The following is a 10,166-nucleotide window of genomic DNA, read 5'->3' as shown; positions in this document are numbered from 1 at the left end:
TATTAACATAAAAAAGAAGAAAAAGGTTGAAACTAATGTTTAAGGTTTACATGTCAATTGTACCGTTATTTGATCACACAAGTGTACACTTTTAATTATTTTCATGTATATCATATAGACCATTACAATTATGTTTACGGAAATGATACATACGAGTGTTTGACACATTTGCATGACACAATAATTGCATTAGAAAAGTGTACACTAATTCTGGGTAACCTCAGTAAAACAACTTTTTAATCCAACTGAAAAAAAGCAAAATTTCAACATCATTTCAATACAACACACAAAATGAATATAAAGTTAATAATAATAATAATAATAATAATAATAATAATAACAAAGCAAATGCGAAAACAAATTATAATAATAATTAAAAAACATCTTTGAAATTTGACCGATAACAGCCAGGAAGTCCTTCGTCATTTATGTACCCTACCACGTGACTTTTAAAGTTTCCCATCCTCGGTGCGTCAATGGAATACCAACTAGATGGTTTACCATATGCGTCTGTTCAATTTCCTTTAGGATCATATTAAATAAATGTAAAGCAAAAATACTTATTTTGCTGTAAAGATATGACGTGAACCTTAAAGCAAGATACCCAAATTTTCTCGGATATAAAAGTATCTGAAATGATCCCATTCAGTATCACGTTACAACGATAAAAATAAGGGATTTTTTTAATTAATTTATTGACAAATATGTCATGCACTTTTTTTAATCATTTCTAAATAAAACTATTGACTATTATTTTGACAATGGTAACGATATGCAGTGTTTTCCCTTTTCAATATATTTCAAAATTAAAAATGTCATTTATCTGTAAAGGAAATTCATGTATATCGATTTTAATGATGTTTTATATTGAAATGAACGAATGTAATTTTACCAAGAATATCAACTTCTTAAAATTATGTGGTATTTAACAGATTAAAATAAAATTGCCAAATTCATTACAATGTGATGTATGTATGAAAAGGATTAAAATATCCGGTTTATTACTTTACCTTTAATGTGTAATGGAACATATCTTGGAACTATTTGATTTTTTTAGAATGTAATAATTAGATCAAACAATTGACAAATGAAAGAGTCCAAGTAGTTTTCTTACAGTTTGAAGTATTTCTCAATAATCACTGCAACTCTTCCTCGATAGGGCCAAAATGCTTCCGAACGTAGCATGACGTCCATGAAAAACCTACCGACATGAATGTCGACCAGTAGACACTGACGCTGTTGCATCAGATAAAATATTATCTCTGACTGAATGTAAAACAATATTTTCTTTATTTACCACGTACCATTCCTCAGCTTTTATGCCCAGGATGTGAACTTTGCAACAAGGCGTGAACACTGTTAATTTTGCATCTTTGAAGTTCTTTCAGGTGAAATGTACTTACTCAAAATAATGCGAAGGCATGTGCATTAACTACAGAAGCAAACATCGTAAAGTGCAACATTCTTCAATATTAATGATTTATGTTTAATTTTTCACTTATATTCATAATATGATCAAATTTTGGTAATTTAAGTTATCACCGGATGGCGGGAGTATTTAACGAATAACGTGTGTCGTACACAAGTGCACAATAAACTGGCACAAACTGTCAAAGGCGGATTAGATTCTTGAACAGCCATGGAAACAGCGGAGAAAATAGCGTAAGTGTGTGCACCCTTCCTGAAATTGGTGATTTTGTGCTCACTTTGTGCCCGCTATAAAAGTGAGTATGACAGAGGCATAAAAGCGTTGGCATAGCGAATTTTCACTTCACGTGATATAGAAAGATTTGAATGGTTTATTGATCTATGATAAGCAATAACGTTGATGAAGACGATTTATTTTTCTTTTTAAAACTTTTGTTTGTATTTAAGTATTAGTCATTGTAGGAATCATACAAATTCTCTAATACGTTATATACATTTTTATTTTTGTTATTAAGTACCAGTCCACATAAAATTCAGACACTACCAATGGTAAAGTGATTCATGGTGTAGAAAATCCCCCCAAACAATGCTTTTTCAGTCTACATAAGCTAGACATTCTCATCACGATAATCATTTCGCATTCATCTCTGCACTCTTTAGACAATCATACATTTATCTCCTACTTAAATCAACCAAATGAAACCAAATCAAGAACAATAACTCTTGCAAATTATAAATTTCATGCAAAATCTATATGATTTTTAACTCTAAAGGGCAACATCCAAATGAAAAACTAAAACTGGTTATTTGATCGGTAACTGTTTCTGAACAAAAAATAAAACTGAATTTGATGGGTTTGTGACATGCATGAATCACTTTCTGTCTGATTTTTATAAAGACTGATACTTAAGTTGCTTTATAGTATATATGCTGAATTGAAAAACCATTCAATCCAGTCTGTCTGCTCAGGAGATAATCCAAAGTGGAAAGCCAACAGTGTCTATTATATTTAAGTATCATCTACAAGGGATCTCCTTTAGTTTTTAATTTTTCAGTACATTTTATATATTTTTTATCTCCTAAATGGGGGTTATATGAAAAACACATTAGTATTTCTGTTAGATATAAAATTTTACACCAAATATCAAAAATAAAAATATGTTGGCTTCCAAACATGTTGCATTTCTTTTTTATTAACACACTAAAACAATTTAATAGCGTCTTAGTATTTAAATAAGCGCAGTTAATGAATGTTTGAACTACTTTAAAGCAATTTACCGAAAGAGTGATACACCTTAATGAAGATATTTATGTTGTAAACTTATTGTCTGTTATATATTTCTTTGCATAAATGATACAAAGGTCGGCAATGAATTAAAAAAAAACATGGGGAAAATCTAATGTACTAGATTAGGAGCCAATTTACTAGTGAATTGTATTTTCGTTTTTAATATCACAATTTCAACATGATTTCATGTGCTGGTTTTCATTTAAGATAGTCATTGTGGTTTCAAAGAAGCAAAAGGTGATAATGTTTTACATACCTCGTTCTGGTTAAAAATACCGATGTACCACATAAGATCTTCATGGAAATTATATCTTTTTTTCACCCAATCATTCAAAACTATTGGCTGTTGTACATTACAGGGAATTCTTAATTGCTTTTGATAAACATATTTTAAAACCAAACGTTTGTCTACTGATAGGAAGACTTGAAAAAAAAATTCCCAAACAAAACAATACTTTTCTTTTTCCATCAATCACTAAGTGTAAGCCAAAATATAAGGCTGATTTCAAAATGTTTGTAATATCATTTATCTCAAGTTCCTTGGGTATTTGCGATGTACGAAAATCCCAAAACTATGATTGTTTAACGATAAAGACTTATCTATACAGCGGAAACTGAGATCAAAGATCTGGCTAAGCGCGGATTTGTCCTTTGAATCAGACCAGTTATAAAGTGACGGAATAGATCAGCGAGTAGAGGAGCATAATTTGTTCACATTGAAATGCCGACAGTTTGTTGAACAACCCGTCCACCACAATGGATAAATATGTTGTCGATAAAGAATTCCTGCATTTTCAATACCTCTTCTTCGGTATACTTGAAAGATTTTTGTGATGTTTTTTTTTATACAAATAATGAGGAATCTCTACCAAGTATTACAAATATGTACCTAGGGGTATAATATTTTCTGGAGCAACAACGATGTATAATGCGTTTGTGTAAAGCTTGTTTAAAGCATAGAATATGATAAAATGATCTATTATAGGTGAAAAAGAACAAAAATTATTTTCAAGTTTTACCTAAATGGACTTGAAATAGTTCATGTTTATACATTTTTATTACATTGACTCATTTGAAAGCTAAGATATTATAGAAATGTGCTGTATAATATTCGCTTGGTTCACCAATTATATTCTTAAGAATTGACAGCAAAGAATGAAATGTATATGAAAATCTGTAATTCTGAAAATCCCCCTTTTCACGATAATATAACATTCCAAACCCCAAAACGAAACAGTAAATGTTCAAATTGAGCAGAAATGTTTGATACTACTTTGTCTTCGTTTTGAATGCCCAAAATGTGAGTTTTATAATGTTGGTATGCTATGAATTGGTACTTTTAGATTTTTTTAATATCAAGAAAATCTTGACGTATCACATTTTGCTGCAAGGTTTTTTTTTTGTTTTTTGTTTTGTTTTGTTTTTTTTTTCAAAAGTGAACTTCACAGTATGGATGATACATTTTCCGCAACTTCCCCAAAAACTCGTTTAAACTAATTCAAGCTTTTTGACATCACTTTACCCAGTCTCGATAACCCCCCACCTTTTGTTTTATATAAATTTCTGAAATAAATGCTTTTCCCTATTTCATTGAAATACGGAGCAAAAAATCAGACGATCCAGCGGAAAACAAAAAGAAATACAAAAAATACAGGATGCCTTCGGAGGTATGAATACTTCCAAGTTTTCCAGGCACCCAATGCTTTGCTAATTGGTCATACTTGTCGAATTAAAAACACAACCACATATCAGGGTAACAACAAAATAACCGAATACTAATCCGAAAGAAAAAAAAATTGATAGTGTAATTTCACTAATTGCACCATCATAGTCAAGGAAAAAAAACAAGATTTTCCATATCAAGTTGGTGCATTGAGTTATAATTTCATTGAAATGGACCGGAAATGCGCATTGCAAAGGGCAGATAACACTGTCAAAACCCCATTTTTCTAACATTCTACTAAAAAAATCTGAGCAAATCCAGTGATGCAGAGATCAGATAATGGTCTTCAAATGAAAGAAACACCCTTGAGTGAAATCATATTTTCCTATCGCTGGGGTTTTGACATGCATGTTTTTTTTTTTTACATTTATTTTACTGATTCTTACAAACACGTACACTTAACTGTGAAAGTCACATGAAGCGTTTGAAACAATTGGAGTAAATATTGCAATGATTCACTTAAACTCAAGTCCACCAAGTCTGTACTTCAAGGGAGTATTTAAATTAAGAATAGTTAAACTAAAAAACCGAATTTTCATTAATTGGTTATTTTTTTTTGTTGTTGTTGTGCGTGTCTGTTTTTTATGTCTGGTTTTTGTCAATGGATTGCATTGTTATCATTTCTGCTAGAATCTAGGTTCCCTTCATTACTCTTGGCAACAGTTGCTTTGGCAAAGAAAGTGACGGACACATATTTATAACAAAGCAGGTTTGAAATTCTATTTTAGAACTAGATGCTGTTGAAACACCAAGCCAATCTGTTTTTGATTAACAAATCAGCAGTCCAATAGACCTGACCTACGACAGACTGATCAATGAATTGATAGTGATATCTGAGGGGGGAAATATTGTGGATTTCCGAGAAAAAGTAAACTGTAAATATTCATATTTGGCAACACAAAAGAAGGACAATTTATTGAAAAATAAAACTTGTGCTTAAACATCCTTTCAAGAGAATGTGCATATTCAATTATGAACTCAATAAGGGCAATCATAATGCTTTTGAAGAATAGCAAATTATAAATAGGGCAATAAGAAATGTGATTCTGTGTTTTCTTTGTGTTCAGTGCACTATGTCTTTTAACTCTGCATTTTGTATTAATCATATTCCAATATGCTTTTAATATAATTCATTAGCGAATTAATTTACTAATATAAATGACCGTAATTTGACCGTACCATCAACTGGCGTCTAGCATTTATAACAATCATATTTCTGTCGTTTATCGGTAATTTGTCATTTTTCCTCGGATGTTTGTGCCTGATAGTTTTTGCATCTCGCACATCTATCACAAAAATATCAGGTAAAACAAACATGATTGACATGCTGTAAGCGTGCAAGGATCAATTAGTGGCGTGGTCTTGTTCTTGTGAATTATTATAATTACTTTTTACTACTTTTTTTCTGGCGACAAAAGTAATTCAAAAACTAATGTATGTTTAAATAAAAATGCCAAAATCGGATTACCGATAAAAAAAAATACTAGTTACTTTCGATTTTGATACTAACAATATTATGCGAAATATCTCTTAGTCCCGCTCAGGCGATCGTCGAGATATACCAAATGATATTGTCGGTATCACAATCAAAAAGAAACTATCATTATATATGTATCATCATTTTCAGTCTACCTTATGGCTTGTAAAGTGATCACGAGCAATGAATCACTAACACAAGAGAGTTCAAATTAAAGATCGATATCACATATTTGATTTCGGTTCCAAAATTGACGTCATATGTAACGGATAAAAGAAAATATAAATGTTTTATGTTTCACAACATGGAACAGAGTTATCATGAATTTGTTGAGTTATTAAATGGTATTACTTCCGTCAGTGTGAATGTATTTCGATGATTGAGCTTTGTCAGGCTTTTCTGGCTAATGTTTACACAGGCAAAATTATTTCACATGATTTTCACAAGAATTTCACATGATTTTCATCTGAATTGAGCTAATAAACTAAAGTGACAGAGTTCATGTGAAATTCGGGTGAATAGAGCCTTCACGTGAAATTCACTCGAAATGTTCACATGAAATTCGTGTTTAGTGAATTTCACATGAAAATCATGTTAATATCATGTGAAATTCACATTAATTTCATGTGAAGGTTGATTAACATGAATTTTACGTGAAAAATATTTGCCTGTGTACGTCGGTGAGTTTTCAATGGACGTCAGGTTTCATGTTACTGTCGGAAGTATTTCGGTCTTTTCGAATAAATGTTACTGTAAATATTGAGAAATATTTCAAATATTAAGAAAGCACAACGAAAATGGCATTGTTTACAATTCTCAAAATGATAGTCTAAGATATTATTCAGAATCATTAGGAAAGATACTCGTTCGTGTTTCATTGGATTTAATGTGACCATTTCGGGTGTTTTTATACCCAATTTAAGTCAAATTTCTGTGTTGCCATGTTTGCGGCAAAAGTAAACAATTCACATAATCAAAACAGTATGAAAGGTGGTAAATAAAGGTTTTTATTTTATTTTCACATTAGAAAATGTTTTTTTTTCTATGTTCATAGAATTATTTTCGATATAAGACAAATTACATTAGCTATCAACTGCAAATAATTCCCTATTCATATCAACAAACGCATATTTCAAGTAGTACTAAGCACCCACCCATTCTGGTAGATTTTCCATTTACGCATCTATGATGAGAAACTTGTTACGAGAAAGAGTACTTAATTGATTTCGGACTTCCCAGTTGCTGTCGATCAAATTTACAATCAAGTTTGTTTTTCAATTTTTCTGTGCTTTTGCTTTATGATTATTTTTTTCCTTTCTATTGTTTTGTTTTTGTGTTAAAATGTTTAGGGAAGGATGTGCTTTGTTTTTTGTTTAGTTACAAAGTTGTCTCACTACGGTTTCTAAGAATTAGAGCACACATAACTAATACATTTTTTTTTCTTGCAAGGATATGTGTCAAAAGTATGATGAATCATTTCCCTTAACCCTCTTGTAATAGTTCACATCGTGTTGATGCAATAATAAATGCTAGTGTACACTTGTATAATTAAATGATTGTACAATTGCCTATACATTTCTCACATAAAGATCAGTTTCAAAAGTTTTTTTTTATTTTCATAGTCTTTTTTAAGACAAATTACATTAGCCATTAACTTCATTTATGCCAGGACGCGAAGTTTTTTTTCAGCTTTGGTTTTAAATAATACGATGGAACCTATATGATGATAAAATATATACCAATGCAGTCCGTCCGTTGCACTTGTTTCGTTACAGCTTCTACTGAAAAGAATGCTTAGATATTTGGTATATTGCTTTCCAGTGATGACTTGTACCGTGCATGTCTCCCATATTCATATTCGTCGCTCATCTAATTCCTGTTTACCAATACTTAATAGTTTTTAGGTTGTGCATAATGGAAGTTTTCGTAACATATTTTTTTTCCGCTTCAACTGGAGGGAATGCTTTGATATTTGCTAATATTTGTTTCTCATGATGAGTGTAACTTGTCTCCCCTTTTCTGGTTTCTTCGCATATCTACTTCCGGTTTACTAATTGACTTCGTTGTTTTTTGAGGCTGCATAATGGACATTTTGTAACAGTTTTCTTAGCTTCTATTCCAATGGATACTTAGATATTTGGTGTACTGCTTCTGCATGAAGTCTCCCTTTTCCTGATATGACTGAAATGAATGAGTATTCTTAGTACGAAGTAGGGGGAAACATCTTGTTGATATTGTTTTATGTTAATTTCTCTTTAAACATTTTTTACGTAAGTGAACAATGAGTTGATAGATATAATATGAAGGGTCTTAGCCCGATCAAAGTCTTGACCTTGAACTAGCCTTCATTTGTTTTCAACTTAATGCTGAAAAAGTTGTCAATACAAACTGTAAGTTTCATCCAAGATTATAATGGGTCTGTTATTAGATTACTAAATACAATATTTAGGTTTTTTGAATAAGTTTATATAAAAAATTAAAAAATAAAAATTTTAATAACAAATATTTAGGCGCAAAAATAATGATTCATAACTTTGATTTAAAGGCTTCCGTTATCCTTACTAGATTTAAATAAGAATAAACAACATTAAGTGAAATAGGTGTAAAAATGAAGTTTTTATCTATTATAAAATAGCACTAAACAAGCAATGCTTTTAACTTGTTATAAGCATCAAAACGTTTATATCAGCGATTATTTTTAAGACAATACGTATAAATACACTTCAAAAATCCAAACTGTCGTATTATGTTGTCGTAAATTATTCTCATGCACTTTGATGTTCTTGACGTAAGAAGAATAACCTTTGTCCTTTACGTAGTGTCGACCCTGGATAAAAAAAGGTAACATCGACATAGAATTCAATTGTCAGCGTTTATTTCGGACAAAATGGGAGCTTGTGCATTAGAAATGACTACCTCAGTATATTTAAGTATTTTAATTGGTGACCAGTAATTGTTTTATCTACAGAAAAACCGTTTTTTGTAATATTAACGTCCTTGAGTGATGTCAATAAAGTGTTTCTTTTTTCCCCTAATATTGTCCTTATTTATATACCTTGTTATTTTGGACAAAAGTTACGATGGGCAATTGTTCCTGTAAAAAATGATTCATGCAATTTTATATTATTTATTCGTTACATTGCTGGAAAGAAATGTCTGTTATTATACGATAGAATTAAATTACAGTGTTGTACTCGAACATCAAGAGGAAAATTATTCTCTTAAATAAGAATCGTAAACTCTTTAAATTAAATCATTATTCAGCTCATGCAAAAAACTTATATTTTTTTTCTTTTCGTTAAAGATTTATCTGTAGAAATGAAATTGATTCTTGTCTTTTTCCGAAGAATTTCGCAGTTGTGTTTGCTTTTTTAAACGTTTGCTTCATGTCTGTTCATATTATTCTATTAATGTAGCATTGTTGTCGGTAATTTTGCCACACAATTATATCTTGTCTTTTGAGGATAAGTTTTGAAGGATTTTATTTTGTATGATCCATTTTGAATTTTTCCCCCACACTATTATTTATTTTAATTATTTTAAATAAATTTTCCGTAATGTCGAGAGAAAATATTTCCTTTCATTCAAGATTTCGTGTTAAAACTATTCATTAGTCTGCAGAAAATGTTTGTTTAATCTATAAAGCTGTGTCTGTTTGTAAATTAATCATTTTGTATGAATTCTCGATGTATTTTGTAAAATTTGTTGTGTTATATATTTGAAAATCTATCCTCACACTTTATGTTCTTGTCTTTTGTAATGCAGGTTTTGGTATACCATGGTTGTGGCCAATTCAAACATGCGATGACGTTTATGGTTGCTTTTCTAGAAAAAGCTTCACTTAAAAATTCTAATTGATACCTACCACAAAATCCAAAAAAGCTAAATTTTAGCTTGGAATTTCATACTCGACAAGGTGATTCGATGATTGATTGGAAGAAATACACAAGTGAAAAGCATTTTGACAAAAACAAAAAAAATCACCTTAATTATTCTAGGAAGTGAATCAGTTCAATGGGTGCGAGAGATGACTCGTGAGTTGTTAAAGAAGGTAAGACTGGTCTTGATAAAAAAATAATTTATTAATATTTAATGTCGATACATGATTTTAATTCTCCCTCATCAATTTTACATAAAAATCACCGCACCATTACTACTATTAGATTTCTTAAACTTAAAGAAATATTCATCATACAAATTATATGATTGAAGCGATGATGTTTTGTTAAAGTCGATTAATTTTTTTTCTC

The sequence above is a fragment of the Perna viridis genome, chromosome 1, assembly GCF_037379345.1.
Source record: "Perna viridis isolate PV_CMFRI_1.1 ecotype Kerala chromosome 1, ASM3737934v1, whole genome shotgun sequence".
NCBI lineage: Eukaryota > Metazoa > Mollusca > Bivalvia > Mytilida > Mytilidae > Perna > Perna viridis.
Note: the sequence above shows the minus strand (reverse complement) of the source record.